This window comes from Anguilla rostrata, chromosome 5 (genome assembly GCF_018555375.3).
Source record: "Anguilla rostrata isolate EN2019 chromosome 5, ASM1855537v3, whole genome shotgun sequence".
Taxonomy (NCBI): domain Eukaryota; kingdom Metazoa; phylum Chordata; class Actinopteri; order Anguilliformes; family Anguillidae; genus Anguilla; species Anguilla rostrata.
In genome coordinates, this window is record NC_057937.1 from 33,298,475 (window position 1) to 33,315,633 (window position 17,159).

Below are 17,159 nucleotides of genomic sequence, written 5' to 3' on the forward strand. Positions count from 1 at the left end.
TTTTCCATTCCCAAATAAACTACAACTTATTTGGCTTAATTTTCCTTTACGAACAACTGTTTCAATACAGTGATGCTGTGATTGGGAATTGGACTGTGGGACTACAGGAGAGGGTGGAGGTTCTGTGGGGAATGCACTGTGTATTGTTTTCAGTATTTCATGAGGGAGATGTCGCTGTAGGGGTAAATGGCTATTAGTTCTGTGGGTTGGTTTTGGGATTTTGGGCATGTGTTGCAGGGAGGAAGATTAAGCTGGCGGACCAGATTCTAGGAGTCGTGTTATGAACAGAGAAGCTGTCTCTCAAGCTGGGGCTAGCCACTTATGTTTTAAGTTTAAGGCAGCATCTCAACCTTGAGGTAGCTGTAGTTTGTTTGGCAGGGAATACATCTGGGCCAGTTGGCTATCAAAGAGAAGCTCTGTCTGATCACCTTTGACCGTCTAAGATGCTGCCGCTCCCCACAATACATAACCTATCAAAAAATAGTTTTAGTGCAATACGAATTCACTATTCACTAATAAATCTGAGAACATCTCATTCTGATACCATTGGTACATGATAGCATTGGGGACAAAAAGGCTTTTTTTTACATGAAACTTCTGACCTATTGTACATTTTATTATGTTTGCTTACTACTTAAGTTCTTATAATTCAGCAGGAAATTATCGCATCTGCTCAAGACCCCCACATCAGTGAGATGTTTCATCTCAAGAGGTCTTTATCCTCCTAATGTTTATTCATTCCTTAATTTTCGCTTTCTTTGAATTTTTCTGTTCGCGAAACATTGCACATTTCACACACGCCCATTCCGCAGGTATAAATACAACTGCTTTAACAGTATCAAACATCTTCTCTCAGCTACAGCCCAGGAGGCTTCTAACCCCTGAGCGATGAGCAACACGTAGCTTCCCGTGTTCCAGTGGGCCCTTTCATCTTCACACATTTCAAGAACTTGGTTAACCAATGGATTTCCCAACAAAGTGAAACAACGAGGGCTCAGTCAAAGGAGAGCCGCGATCCGCCTCTCCCGAGTCAAATACGTTACGACAGACTTCCACTTCATGTGAAATCTTAACTGTGCATTCTGTGGAGAACGTGATTACAGAACTATACTGAACTCTGGCCATGTACAGTACATAAAGGTGATGAGGGCAGATGGGGAGAAAAAAGAAATTAATTAGAGAACATCATACACTAATCTTTCAGTTCAACATCAAAACAAAGTTCTTTTAAATGAGGAATAAATAATTGAATTTCAGAATCATTTGAAACCCTTCTGAACAGAATTGTAATCCATCTGATCAAGTTAAATAAGTGACAGTTGCTGCCATATCAATAGGAACCTCATTGAAACATCAGACTCAGAGAGCCTGTCTGCTTCACAGACGGTACGGTATTTCGGTGGGGGAAAAAAAAGCGAAGTGCAAAGAAACCGAATTAGGGCAAGATTAGGGGGGAAAAAAATGTTGTTCGGAAAGCTTTGAATTTAAAGCGATCAGAGATATCATTTAGATGGAGAACAAAGCCCGCAAATATTTTAGGGGGAAAAAAAAGGCCCACGCGCGAGTTGAGAAAACAAAGGGGGCTCGCGAGAAAAAGAGAAGCAAGACAGAGCGAGTACAATTGCAGCGTGGAGCAGACAAACTCTATGAATACAAATCAGGGGAGATGTGAAGGAATTTTACATCAGGTGTTGTCTACCACTCACCTCATCTGCCTGTGTGATCACGCCTTCTAGAAGACAGCTGCTCATGTCATCTCTTTTCATCCCAGCCACACTTTTTTCCCTCCCGCCTCACCCCCCACCCCCCCCCCCCTCCACCATCATATGCCCACCCCTCTTCTCCGGCGCTAGGGGTGTGGCGGGGGGGATGGGGGTGGTGGGTTGGATGGTTTTGGGGGTCCGGGCGTGTCTTCGTCCGGGAGACCAAAGGAGAGAGGAAGCTTGCGTCGGTAGGTTGCGTAGCTTTGCCTCACGGCCTCCTGCCAGAACAATGCAGAAATCAGCATGTGCCCGAGCCAAACTGCACAGCCCGACACACCCATTCCTACGGAGACAGAGGCCCGAGTAACAAGACCGAGGCCTTTTTAAAATCCAGACTGCAGTTCTTTCCATCTCTGAGAGGCTTCCTGTCAGAATACAAGCATGTGTAGCTGCACTGTGTGTGTCATGGTGTTGCCTTTGTGAGTGATACGGATGTCTGAACAGCCCAAGAAATGAACAATGTAAAGGGCTATCACCAGAGAGGCTATAATGCATACAACCAAAAATGTCAGGCGCAAAACATCTCCATATCTTTTATTTTGTCCCTTTTTTTTGCCTTTCTTATGTTATTTCCTGGGAAATTTGGTGGATAAATGTCTTTTGACACAAAAACAATTCAGAAATTGCTTTTTTGCGTGCTAGTATGTGCATTAGGGCCACTGCCAAAAATAGGAATGGGTAACAGACAGTTATGAATTGGGTACATTCGGAAAACCAGCAAAAACATTAAGGGGTGATGGCAGGGTAACATTTTGTTAATGCCTACATGATAAGATTAGCATCCCACATCATTGTGTAAAGCTGGCACTCGTGTCATGTGCCCAGGGTTGCCAGACTGGGAGATTTTCCCCCAAATGTAGTGGATTTGAAAGATTCATGGGGGGAGTATCAGATCACAAGGGAGTCAACGATAAAGGATTTCACAAGAATGTATGAGGGAAAAAGTCCCATAGTTTTTGATGGGAGTCAGTTGAAGATGGGGGGATTACGAAGAATATTTTGGGGGGAATAAAAGTCCAGGCATCTGGGAGCACTGCACGTGCCGGGCAGACAGAGCAGGCTTTCCTTACTCTGAACACGTGTCCAAGTCTTCCGCTGTGGCACGTGAGCGTCAGTGTTTGCTTCACAAGTCCATAAAACAAACAGCACACAAATCTGCCCAACTGTTCGACTGCAGTGTTAAACAAATGTCACCAACTGTATCCACATTTCGCCGAGGGAGCCAGCCGGCCCTGTGCCGTGCAAGCTCTGCAAATACGCTCCCCTCGCATGCGAGCGCTACTTCCTGCGCAGGTTTGCACCAGATGACGGGCCCAACCGGCAGGAACTGGCAACCCAACTGCCGAGGAACTGGGACAGAGCGCGACGAGTAACCGGCGCACCCAAAACTTAAAAACAGACGAATGATTTGACAGAGCGGCAGAAGAACCGTAGCCTTATGTGAGAAAAAGGACGCCGCAAAATTTCGTGTTCCTTCCTGCCGATAAGTCTGTTGGGACAGGCTTGGGTCGCAACAAGCCAGATAGCTAGCGAGCTAGCCTTGATTGTCACCTTAAAGAAAGAAAGCCCACCCACCTCAGGGGATTAGATCTGCGTGGCGAAAGTTGTGCGAGAGAATGTTACTCTTTACCAGTTCTCAAGGACTTGGTGGCTCTTGCCGTGATAACATGTGGTTGTCTCTGCTGCATACCACTGGATAACCTCCACTGAAAACCTTTATTTCTGGGCTTCACACTAAACAAAAATCTCTGTCTGTTGGGCCCGAAAGAACAGATCAGTAGCCTTGTGCTGTTTTATGGAAAGCCAAGTGATGAGCTCACAACTGATAGAGATAAAGGAAACATCCCTGCTCTGCCATGATGCGCCTAACTACAGAATGACAGTCGTTCAGAAGAAGAGCCCTTCAAAAAAACAAAGCTTTGTTTGTTTGATATAGCAAGTGCACACAAACATTTAAGTAAAATTGTGAAAGCAATTTTATTTCCTCAAACAAAATATCTATCATCTGTCCTTTTGTTTTTTTCATGCTGTGCAGCAGAAATGACTGAAGAATGAAGAGTGTTCTTTATTCTTTGACTTCAGTGTGGTTCTTTGGAACTGAAGAGCGCTTGCTTCTATTCTCTCTGAAAAAGGTTCCGCTAAAATTCCAATGAGGCCTGCAAGCACAGGGCATTCGAAGGTGTAAGCGATGCTAAATCATTCTATGCAGTACAATGTCCAGTGTTAATTCAGCTCTAACAGTGTTAATTCAACTCTTAACAGATAACATTTGGTCCCACATTGGTCCCACCAAATGTTATCTGTTAAGAGTTGAATAAACACTGTTAGAGTATTACTTTTTCCATTGGCAGTAAAACATGTTCCATGCTTGGAAGTATTTTTTTTTTTGTAAATAAGTTAAATGTTGCAACCTTTACATTGCATTACATTACATTATAATCACTTAGTAGACACTCTTACGCAGAATGACTTACACAAATAGAGAAAAACCCTGTTAGTCTCAGGAATACTAAAGTACTCTCCAAAACGGCTCGGAAGGCCCATCAGCAATCGCAATCAGTAAGTTGGCCAAGCAAACCAGCAGTTAGTTTTGTAAACAAAAGTAAAACCACTACACAGCTAACCTATCTGTACACAGTTGTGCCTATGACATTATTATCTCAAAATAAAGTGTAAAAAGATTAAAACAGGATAGCTAAATATGAAGATAGATAGATATACTTTATTGAACCCCGTGGGGTAATTTGTCCTCTGCCCAAATTTGACCAATCCTAGTTACTTAGGAGCAGTATGGTCAGGGGAGTTTGGGGTTTCTGTCCTGACCACAGTAGGCCGCTCCACCACTCAGGGATTGGAACCAGCAGTAAATGAGACCTGGTCGTGTAGGCACACAGAAGAAGAGAGGACGGGCACCCAGAGGTAGCAGAATAGAAATATTTGCTTGGTGTGTTGGATCTGATGATCTTTTGAAGATATAATCGAGCAGTCCCGTTTACTGGATGATAGGCGTGCGCCGACGTTTTGAATTTGCAAGCTGATATCGTTAGCCAGTGAAGGGAGATGAGAAGGGGAGTGACATGGCTGAGCCTAGGGAGGCTGTAGTTCAGACAAGCAGAAGCATTCTGGATAAGCTGCCAGGGTCTGATGTCGGGGAGACCAGCGAAGAGGGAATTGCTGTAGTCCAGATGGAAAAGATGCAATACAGGCCTATGAGCAATGCAAAACAAAACTATGCTTTGGAACAGAAAGCCTTTATAACTACAAACAAAACTATATGCCTATAGAATCCCTTAAAACTAACCTTTTGATGTTTTCCTGTACTTAATGCCACACTTGGTCAAAAAAAGCTCACATTTAATCAATTTAATGTAAACACACACATACAATTTTCCTCATAGGTAAAACAATGAATTTATCAGTGAAACATATGCTGTTCCTTTGTTTTCAGAATCATCACAATACATTTTAAATGCAAGTAAAATGTGAAGTGAAATTAATTGCATTAGTGGCCCTTGTGACTGTAACATTTTTGAGAATCATGTGTCTGGCACAATTTAAAACACTGGCTTTTGAAATGAACCAGCAAATAAAAGATAAAAACAAATTTAAGAACCACATACAGTGATTAGAGCAGATTATATGTCAATGGCAAGCAGATTCCTGAAGTACACAGTAAAACCTGCGGTGTTAAATCAACTCTTACATAGTTTATATGAGTCCCCTCTTGCCAGAGAAGACTCATATCTGAAGAAAAACACATTTGCAACACACAAAATTGGCAAGTTACTCGCACATTGAAAGTACTGTCTATAAGTCATTAATTCACACTTGCAAAATCTAGGCCTATCATTAAACATATTGACATCAAAATTAGGCCAAGTTACAAGAAACAATATTGGCTATCTTAGCTCACACAAATTATACAAGCTGTATTCTGAAGCAACCCAATGTTTCCTAAATTATTACTAAATAACTTGGCCCAGTGAGCTACTACTGAAGTTGCTGCCCGGGCTGCAAATTTTTTTTTGAAAATGTGTGCAGTTCTATAAATGTCCATTTTGCGTGTGTATCCAATGTTTTTATTGGCTGAGGTAGCTAAATGTCCAGTGGGGATACGTGGGCCTGCAGCATTTGTGATGATGTAATTGGCAGGAAAAAGAATAAGAAGGAAAAAAAGCTACATCCCCTAACTTTGGGACTCTCTTGTGTGGACATGTAAACTTGTTCGTAAATTCTGTCTGTTGACACGAGGTCAGAAGGTACAGAAATTAATGTTTTTAAGGGCTAAGAGTCTATGGTCATTGTGGTTTTTTTCTGTGGGAAACCCTGAAAAGTGCCAAACACTTGGTGCTGTGCAGATGTGGGGCATGCCGCCCCACCAAGTCATAACTTGGCGGGATAGCACACCTGCCATCCCAATGAACTCTGTTAGATTTGAATCAACACTGGACATTTTACTTTGTAGATCAAATGGCTGTGATTTTCTGTTCAGTCTCTTCCGCCACAATTGAACAAATCTGCTCTCCTGGAACATCACATGCAAAACACAGAGAGGCAAAACAGCAAAAACAAGCACAAGAGCAAACATGGTTAAACTGCAATCCAAACAGTACGGCTCCTCTATAAACAGTAAAAGACATTCTCTCAATCTACTCTGGCTTATCGAGCCAATTGGGTGTTTATGGCTGGATTGCCAAAGTGCCCATCCATCAACGGAGGACTCTGCAAACTGTAATTGACTTCCAAAGTCCGCGTACACCAGTCTCCAGATGATGTTGCTCTAGCACCATCTCTAAACACACATTTAAATGAATTACAGCGTACATCATAATACCTTTTCATATAAATCTACTAAGATGAAGAACAAAGCATTTGAAGTCTAAATAATCAGGTTTTTTTTCCCCCCCTTCTCTTCAGCCGGAACTGGACGCTGTTTGACAATTACAACAGTTGCTCCCCGCCAGCTGGAGATGTCTGTACATTTGGCTGTTTAAACAGGAAAAAAAAAAAGAAGCAGCCAGACATCTCCAAGTAACTAGGCGCTGAGCGCAGTTCAACCGTCACGCCGAGTCCAAACCGAACACCGCTTCACAGTTAACTCGGGCGACCAGTCCCCGTGGATCTCCTGCCATCCACCAGCGCCATTCATTAAGGGCCTCTGAAGCCCCTCTTTCCACTTCATATCACTGAGGCAATTACGCTTCCACATGTAATTAAAGTTTGAATAAACAAGGGCTTTTATTCTCCCCCTTCCCACACCCCCCCCACCTCCCCCACCCCCAGGCTCTGACATTTTTTGAGTCGACACAGATCGGGGTGTTCGGTCATGCCTGGAGCCGGGGCGGGCACGGGGGGGGTGGGGGGTGGGTGGGGTGGGGTGGGGGGGGGGTAGCGGTTGGGGTTTGGGTTCTGTCTTTTGCCGCGGCACTGACCTGGCGTCCAATTAGAAACCTAAATACTTTGGGTAATGCGCCGCCGCTGGGAATTAGACTTGCCTATCTCTTACAAATGAGAACCGCCGCAGGACTGGCCCTCCAATGAGGTGTCTTATTGAAATAGCGCAGGCTGGTCCCCTTGTCACAGCTGTCGCTTCAGCCATTTGCACTTACACCACACCGCTTTCATTACTAAAATAGAAATTTGTGTCCTAAGTGCTGTAACATTACTAATGTTAAATATTTCATTCCCAAGGGTGCTAATTACGGCTGAGTGCTGGCAACACGGATTCCTTCTTTTTTTTTTTTACTTCACATAACAACTGTAAAAGCAATTTGAGCATTTTTCAATTAATTAAACACATAGTCTTCCAGTAACCTCGTGTCATTTTGCCCTCCAGGATCGTAGCTAATTTGTGTAGAATAGAAAAAGGGAAACTGAGAAGAAAAATGTTTTCGTCTCTGCAAAATACCCCCACAAAGGAATTAGCTGGCTGCGCTTCCAATATTTTATAATGAAAATAGACACTATTTTCAAAGGAATTAAAAGTGATCCATGATTTGGTCTTTCAAAGCCCTGAAATATCAAATGTCCTTATGAGTTATGAAGCCTTATCAGATCATTTTACCATGATCCACCACGCTTTATATTATCAAAGCACTAAAAATATTACAGCAAAGAAAATAATCCTTGCTATCAGTTCAGTTACTATGGATTGATTTATTAAAATAATAGAAAGTAAGTGGATTTTGGAATGCCACAATAGCATTGCAAGTTTTTAAACATTTTTCATTCTCTTAGCTGCAGTTAATTTAACCTACTGGAGGAATGAAGTTATCTTTTCTCCTACTTCATGCATCCAAAAGCAGATGTAAGAGTAATGGTATTAAACAGCGTACGCACAGACGTATACATGCATACACACATACATACAAACACACACGCACACATATACATACACACAAACATACACACAGATACATGCATGCATGCATACATACATACACACACATACATACAAGCATACATACACACATACTCACATACATACATACATACATACACACATACTCACATACATACATACATACATACATGCATACATACATGCGCGCATACATACATACATAATTACATACATACATACATACATGCGCGCATACATACATACATACATAATTACATACATACATACATACATGCGCGCATACATACATACATAATTACATACATACATACATACATGCAAGTATACGTATGTATGCATATAGGACAATATGAACCTAATTTGTGATTTTCCTGCGTGTATAACCTGAAATAAATGTAAACTGAACAGTAAGACCTCTCAGTTGCAGTAGAGTGCCGCTTCCACGTCCCCCGTTTTTAGGGTTGCCACAAAATGGCCGTTAAAGAACGGCAGGGATCCCGCATGAGGTCCTGCCGGCGACGGCCTCCGAGGGGAGCTTATCGCCCTCCGAGGCGGGGGGCCAGGCGCGGTGCCCGGCGCGCCGAACCCGACGAGACAAAGGCCTCTGTCAGAGCCCGGGATCACAGCGGGCCCGTGAAATCTGACTAATAGTCACCATGCGATTCCGCTCCCTCTGTTCCCTACCTGTTCTCCCCCCACCCACCCACCCTCTCCTCCCCTCCCCCCCAACCTCCGCCAAGCCTGAATTTGCATTGTTTCACCTCATCAGCATTCATACACGGGTGGCGGTGGGGTGGGGGGGGAGTCGGGCTGGGGGGGGCGGATCACACAGCAGACAGATGGGATAAACAAAGAGACGAAAGAGAGAAAGAGACAGGACAGGAAGAATGACAGCAAAGAGGGAAGAGGTTCGAATCGAGCAGGCCCGTTTTTTCTCTTTTTTTTACGAGTCATTTTTATTCCGAGTCATTTCAAAAAGCAGTACAGGTGTTTTCGGGGGAAAAAAAGGCCATAGCCTTATTCAGCAGCAGGGAATGTTCGCTTTATTAAAAAAAAAATCTTGGAACTCCCGTCCAAAACATTTTTCTGCAGCGATGCAGCGGGCGGCTTCTGTTGCGCGCTTGGCCGCGGGTTTTCCGCCCGCTCTTATGTTCCCACCCTGACCTCCGGTGTTTTTGAGTCGTTTAAATGTCTGGACGCGGACAGCGGAGCCTCACCTCGACCCCACGCGCCTCTCCATGAGGACCCGGGCGGCCCGTTAATTGTTTCTCAAAAAGGAGCAGCCGAACCGTTTGCAGATGCAAAAAAAAAAAAAAAAAAAAAAAAAAAGACTCGATGAAAGACGAGGGAGAGCTGCTCGCACAGCCTGGTGTTAAGCTGTGAAAAGCAAACGTTTGGAGGAGTAATTACATGCTACACTGCATGGGGAGTGATTAGTAAGAGTTGTCTGTTAAAACCGTGCTCTGCCAAAACAAATTCTGCTCAGCTTAACACAGCCCGCACCCGAATCCCTTTATATGTCGTTCAGTCCTTTCCCCTTCTAGCTCTGTTGCTTTCTTTAATTGACTGGGGCTCGATTTGTAACTCACTTCTGGCTGACCCCAGGCCGCTCTCCAAACAAACGCCACTACTTTTTCTGACTGTGTGCAATTAAACATACGTATCATATTGGGAATTGAGATAAATCGCTAATAAGCAGGTGCAAATAAATGCTGTTGGTTCTGGGAAATCCAAACCTATGTAAAGTGCGTGGGGGACGTACTATGGGCTGACCAAATAGACTGCCAACAGTGTACCACCGGGCAAGGTTTTGGCTTATCCATTCAAACACTTTAAGGGCTTTCTCCTACTTTAAACAATTTGATGTTCTGCAAACCAACCCCCCCCCTTCTTCACAATGCACCCCCCACTACCCCCCTTTCTATGAATCAACAATGCGAATCCGAGTTTACTTCTTTCGAGTTGGAAGAGGCTTTTAATGGTTGTGCCCTATTTACATGTATTCAGCAGGCATGGTGCTTTGTTTTAATGCTGGGGGGGGGGGAGGGGGTAGGCTCAGATTCCATCTACACCATAAACACGAGCAGAGAGACGATCACGAGGGAGTGCTGGATTAAGAAGCAAATAATGCACATTAGCATGCGGCGCTGTTGGTTCACTTCACAACCAAAACAAACAAGCGCGCATCTCTGAGCTGGAAATACCTGAAGGGCTTTTGGAAGACTAAACGGAGGCAAAACATTACCTGAAATCCTTTCAAATCCCTTGTGTTACCTTCACCAGGTGCCACACGCTTAGAGGACCCCTGGATGCCTATACTTGGAGTTCCCATATTATCGGTTTAATCTCAGAGCACAGCATACAACCTCAGACCCTCACCGATGTAAGGAGCCCCTTCCAATTAGGCACACTGAAAAGCACAAAAAAAATCACAAGCAATGAAGATGCACTGTAATGTGCATCAATTCAAAGGACAAAGGGGTCTAACAATACAATTTTATCTAACTGAACCTGAAAGAAAATACCACTGATTAGTGATTCCAAGAAGTATATACCTGGGTAGTTTTGTCTGCTTAGCTGTCAAGGATTGTAACAGACAACAGCCTGTAGTCCAGATTTGAATATAATGACACAGCTTCAACTATGATCGAGAAAATGGCTACCCTTGTAGCTGTTTCAGAGCATGGGCCATTGCTTCTTCAGAAACAAGGTGCACCTGAAACCTGGTATCTGAACACTGCAAAAAAAAAATGTTTTCTTTGTATTTGTCCCTTGACATACGTAGCCATGCAAATCCACAAGTTAAAAGACGACACGGTGTCTCTCAACAGTGTCAACCACATTTCTTTGTTTCCCTCAAACTACCTGGCAAGCAGTAGCCTGGAGCACAACAACTGCAGACTTCACAAAGCGACTGTTTTATTTTATGAAGACGCACGTGATTTCATACACAACTCTATAACTTTCCATATCCAAAAAACAAACAGCCTGCTTGCAATATCTCCACCACAGCCATTTGTCACATATTTGCTGAGACAAAGAATCGTGCAAATGACGACAGCGATCTTGGCTCCATGACGATCGATCCATTCTTATCATTCCATGATTATTTTATCACTTATTTGGTGCTGCTTGTTCGTTGCCCTGTTCTGCTGCACACCCCAAAAAGAACACAATGGCGCCATTCATCACGCATCATTACAACGAACAAAAAAATGAAGTCGTGTCGCTTTGTAGTTTCGAGGATTGTGCGTCACACAAAATAAAGGGAGGGTGCTTCCGTTTAAACGCAACAAAGACATCGCGAAGAAACCTAATACCTCAGCGTAGGGAGATGGCAACTTGGCCCGCGCAGAGAACAGAATGGCAGGATAGACCCATTTAAATTTTAAATGAGACGGGATGTTTTTTTTTTTTTTTTCTCGCGCAGTGTTTATGAAGCACCGCTGTCTGAGTCTACAAAGGTAAGAAAACTCAGCATCAAAGCCTTATCAGCAGAGACAAAAAAAAAAAAAAACAGCGCACCCCTCGCCACATAACGCTCTTTCTCCCGCCCGCCCGCCCGCTCGCCCCGCTCGCCGGCCTCCTTTAATTAGAGCCTCCCTAATCCGCCGGCCCCAAAACCGATACTCTGTCCTCCCGCTCGCTTGGTAACTGCGGTTACGAACACAAGGTCGGGTACGCTGGGCCGAGCAGAACAGAGGGGGGGCGGGTAGAGGCGGTTTAAGAGACGTCCATTTCGTCCACGCCACTTAACATTCCAGCGGCAATGTTACATCTGGGAAACGGAGGGGACCGAAAATGAAGGTGTGCGGGGGGGGGAGTGTTAGGTGTCCGACGAGGGGCAATCAGAGCGGAGTCACCGAGTCTGCCGTTCGCAAACGTATCATTTACAACGCCGGCTAGCGAAATCCCAGCCCAGATAGAGATACACAGTGTCCTCTTTATTTTTAGCTGCTGTATCCGACGTTATGGGCCTAATTAAAAAAAAAAAAAATAAATCCTTTGTAATAGCATGCCACGTCCTAGATCCGCCCGCCCTCTCAAACTTGACCCTCTTCCACATTCGTTCATGCGCAGCATGCCTCCTGGGGTCCCTGGTCTTGCGGCTGTTGACGATGTTGATGTGGTTGCTGTTGCTATCGGGGTCTATCAAGTGGATGTTAAAATTACGCCTGTTGACAGTTTGTGTTCCACTTTGATATTTAGTATGATGTGGCGGGTTCTCACCACCTGTGTTTCTGTGATTAAATCATTCCCGATGCATGCATTCTAATACTTACCATGCAGCACTTTAACAGTTTGCAGATGCCAACAATTTGACCGTACCCTTCTTTTCCACAATTAACATATTTTAAAACCTGTTAGGCAGCATATGTGTGCTTGGGAGCTCCCTGTATCACTGAGGTATCCTCGATGTTGCCATAATATTTCCCTCTTTTAATTTGTACAGCAAGTCTACACAGGCAGGCCAAATATATTTTCAAATCCACAAGTGTTCCCAGTGTCCACCGCTCACCTACTGACTATCCAACACTGCTACCCAGAGTGGTAGACAAAGTGAGACTCAGTATGTTCTACAATTTAATGGGCTGTATGTTTTTGTGCTTTTGTGAAGAAGTTGCATAATAGCACCTATAAAGAGAGAAGTAATTTCGTCACTGTGAAGGTGTGTGCACGTGAGAAAGAGAGAGTTAGGGACAACCCATGCGTGACATCAAAGAACAAAGTTCACGCCAAATATGTGATGACATAATATGTGTATCTGCGAGACAGAAGGGGAGAGCAAAGCATGAGGTAGACATGAAATATCTGGATATTTGAGTGAATATGTGTATGTTCACGTGCGTGTCCGGCAGGGATACCGGCGTAATCGGGACAGGGTGCGTAGCGGCAGCACTGCTTTCTGCTGGTCAAGAACTGCACAATCGAACGGCTCCACCACTGCAGCAACTGCGGGCCCCTGAGGTGTCAGTGACCATTGTTACCCTCTTACTCCCAAGAGTCCTCTAGTCCAGCATTCAGGTGCATCCAGCCAATGCATATATAGCGTTATATGTGATTTTTTTAATTACTAATTAATTGTTCATTTAATGTCAACATGTTTTTTCCATGATATCAGATCAATTTAAAGTGAGCAAACTTTTGAGGCGTACTATGCAGGATTTTTTTTGCCTGTGTTTACAATCAAAGAAGTCTCCTCCTCCATCTTCAACTCTAACCACTCAACTGAGACACAGACAAACAAATTCATTAGATATTACCGGTTAAATTCTCCCATCAATTACTGAGACCAGACATTAGGCTATATTGTCTGGTTGGGACCACAAACCATGTACAAATAATTTGAAAACCGGACGTTCCGGTCAAAAACCGGATGTCTGTCAGCCATAGCTAGACAGCTAGAGGAAGGCTACTTACAGGTCCAAAAGAAAACAAGCCAACTCCGCATCATCTTTCTTCCCCTTGGAGAACTTCAGCTGATGCCACCAAAGAAAAGCAATTAGGTTACTGTAACTGTAACAAATTTTTGAACGAGCCCTGTTGGCTTGTCTTTTTGCTTCACTGCACGGGGGCCATTACAGCGGCTAGCTAGCTATAGCAACAAACCACAGGCTCTGTAGCCACACCCACCCCAGCCTACATAGGAAAGATTGCCACGCCCAGAAATGCCCCAAACACAATTTAGAATAACAAATACAGGTAAAGGTGCAATAATTCTGCAAAAATGCACGAAGACAGAGATTGCCAGTGCATCATAGATATGCGTTAGCATGGCTATTTTATCATATTTTCAAGTTAAAAGCCCTGTATAGTATGCCCTTAAATAAAATAACACAAGATGGAAGCTTGGGCCTGCGTGGAAGCCTCACGTGATGCCGCGTAGCTGCGTGGCATTCTAGCGTAAAAAAAAAAACAAAAGAAGAAAAAAAAGAAAAACAGAGCTAAACCGGTGCCTCACATCTGTGGAGCCCAGCTGCAGCCTTCGCATGGAGACCTGCCACACAATCCGCTAATGATCTCCCCATAATCTGCACCATTTCACAAAGAGCGGCGGAGAAGATTGAGCAGCCCCGCCTGGCACGGTGCGGCGAAGAGCTCCTTCGGCGGGCCCCGGCAAAGAGCTCCTTTTCGCATTGCCCAGGCTTCATTATGCCGAATCAATATTCGTTTAGTCACCGGGGTTATTGACTTATTTATAAATAAAAGTATACCCTTCAGCTACAGTGCTCATTACAGGTAATCTGTCTTGTCACGGGGCAGGGAATATTATCCCGGTCTTTCAAGCGCTGACAGTCCGTGGAAATACCTCCCCATGGTTACAACTGTAAATAATTTTTTTTGATAAAATGCTGAAAAATCAATGGCTGCTTCCTGCGATCCGTCACAAACAAATCAATCATAATCTGCAGAGCCGGCGGTGGGCGGAGGGAGGCTTTGGGGGGGGGGAAGGGGGGGGGCGATATGGGCAGGTGGAGTCTTTGTCTGAAACCGCTCATTTCAAAATCGCTTCACATAATAGTGTCATCATTTAAGCACTTAGCGGTGGCAGGGCCTGCCAGTCACGGCGCGCAAGCAGAAAAGACGCGCGGGGAAGAGCAGGAGGAGGAGGACCGGAGCGCCATTACCGCCACATAAACAAACACTCTGTTTAAATTAGCGCAATCAGCACCAGTCAGACACCATTACCCGCTCTCCACAAGCTAATCGAGGGGGCTTTTCTACGGGATGCGCTACGACGCGCATCTGAACGTCATCGAACCTGAGTAAACTAAACGGCTCATTTTTGAAATGTTGTTCCCCTGTAAATATTGATAGAGGATATGTTGGATTAAAATGACTAATCTTACTTAATGTCTGAATTTGATTTAGCTGGAGAGACCGCGCAAGCACTCAAATTAAACACTGGTACCGTGAGCACTGTTTCGGATTTAGATCTTTAAAGCGCTGCTTCAAAGAACTGTACATTAGGAAGGTATGGATAGAAAGCATTCGTTTCGATGCTACATAACAGGAAAGTCCGATGCCAGCACACCACTGATTAGACAAACAGAAAAATGCGCACCTAAACATGCAAGGTCATTTCATCAGAGTAATTTCATACCACCAATTCTAGGATCAAAGTAAATGAAGATGGCGTTTTGTCACGGAGGCACGGCCGGCGAAATGTTTGGCGTGAACACAGGCGGAGAGCTTTTATTACGATGTGCCGGCCTTAAAAGGATACAGAGCGCGAGGACACTTGCATAAACACGTCCTCGTATGACAGGCATTTACAATGTTTTATTTAAATATTTATGTAAATAAGAACAACGTGTAATGTACTTCATGCATTCCTATACTTGCACTTCATGTGGTGTTTGTGTTTATGTTTAAGGAAGCTCCCTGCATTGAATCGCATTCAGATTTAATTATCTTTCACTGCATCTGCCATCAAATTCCACAGTAAAAAAAAAAAAAAAGCTGAGAATCTTAATTAATGTAATCATGAGCACCTGTGTTGTCTTTCTTTGGCATGACAGCATAATCAATCATAATCCTTTAAATACATGCATAGAAGGCACAGTGATGTGATGGAACCAGCCTGTTGGCATTCTTTGTACTGTTAGCTACATCGCTTATACACAGATAATTATACAAGGATTTCTTAGACTAAGGTGACAGGCTGGAGGGGTACTTAAATCAGTCATGTCTGTGTTGTTGTCATAGCAAATGGCGTACCAAACTAACACCCAGCACTTGCACTAAATGTAAACCACACGTTTATTTATTAATCTTTTTGCACGTCATATTATGCTAGACTTCTGTAGGAGAGAATATGGCTTGGAAACCACTTAGCATATGGTTATTTCCAGTGATAATATCCAGTTTATTCTGACTCCTATATGGAAGACATGCACTCTATTAGAGAAAACTGAGCTTTATCACAGTTGATTTAACAATGAATGTTATATTTTGTTATATTACATATTTTTATTAATCTAAACAATTATGTTTTCAGGTTTACAGTTTTACTGTCATAATGTCCACACAATATAGACTGTTCAGTGAAATTAACTATTACATAAGCATGTCACAGCGTCATGCCACATGACTATTCGGACTTAAACAAATGAAATATTAAAAATAAGTGCAGCAACTGCAGACACAGGCTGGTGAGCTTACCTTTTAACATTTATACACAAATTATACAAGCCCATAGGCCTATGACTCATTATTGTCATTTTAGAATGAAAAACGTGGAATTTCAGCATGTTAGGTCCTCTCTTTGTCCTGTGTATAATATCTTTTGAGAGTATTTTTATTTTGCAGAAATGCTTTCACGTTTATTGTGTGCTTACATGCCCATGGTTTCTGCTCATGTTTTGAGGATGACACCCACATTTCCCATATCCAATTAAATTCACAAGAAAAGCTTTTATGAGCAGACTTGATGAACACCCTGAAGGGATGGGCGGAGCACACAATTAAAATGTACTGTAATTTTGTTTTGGAGAAACTGATAGGGATCATTTAAACCATTTTGAATAGCAGGCCCGGCACTGTGTGTTGACCTTATTCATAAAGTATTTGGGTTTATTTAGCTGGCCTTTATGTGCACATTGTTCATTATACTTCTCCCAAAGAATAATAATTATTGCTTCTTTTAAAAAGAAGTAACCCAATGAAATTTGTTACATAAGTGCCAAGTTGAATGAAATGTGACTGAAAATGGCTAACCCGCGATGATTCACATTCTTACAATATTTGTGTATGAAGTGGTAACTGATCAAAATATGAGCCATTTGAGTGCTTGCATGGTCTAGTCAGTAAAAGACAGTCACAATTAGGGCAGGGTGTGCCCTACAGTCACATGTGGGATCTTGGGCTGTCATAAGTCCACTATCACTCTAGTCATAGTCTGCAGCAACAGAGCAGTTGGCATGGTACTGCCAGACAGAACTGTGGTGGGTTCAGATAATTCAGTATTTGTAATGATACTGCTGCTTTAGCTCCTCCCAGCTACATGCCTATTGCCCACAAGCTACCAG

The 17,159-nt window shown here is 43.4% G+C and overlaps 1 long non-coding RNA gene across 1 annotated transcript in view; it reads right to left on the reverse strand.

The window, feature by feature from the left end:
* LOC135255082 (uncharacterized) overlaps positions 1-17,159 on the reverse strand; it is a 35,786-nt gene that overhangs the window by 13,907 nt on the left and 4,720 nt on the right. The window contains exon 3 of the long non-coding RNA XR_010330074.1: positions 1,707-1,981. This is a non-coding gene — a long non-coding RNA (uncharacterized LOC135255082). The remainder of the gene's footprint in view (positions 1-1,706; positions 1,982-17,159) is intronic.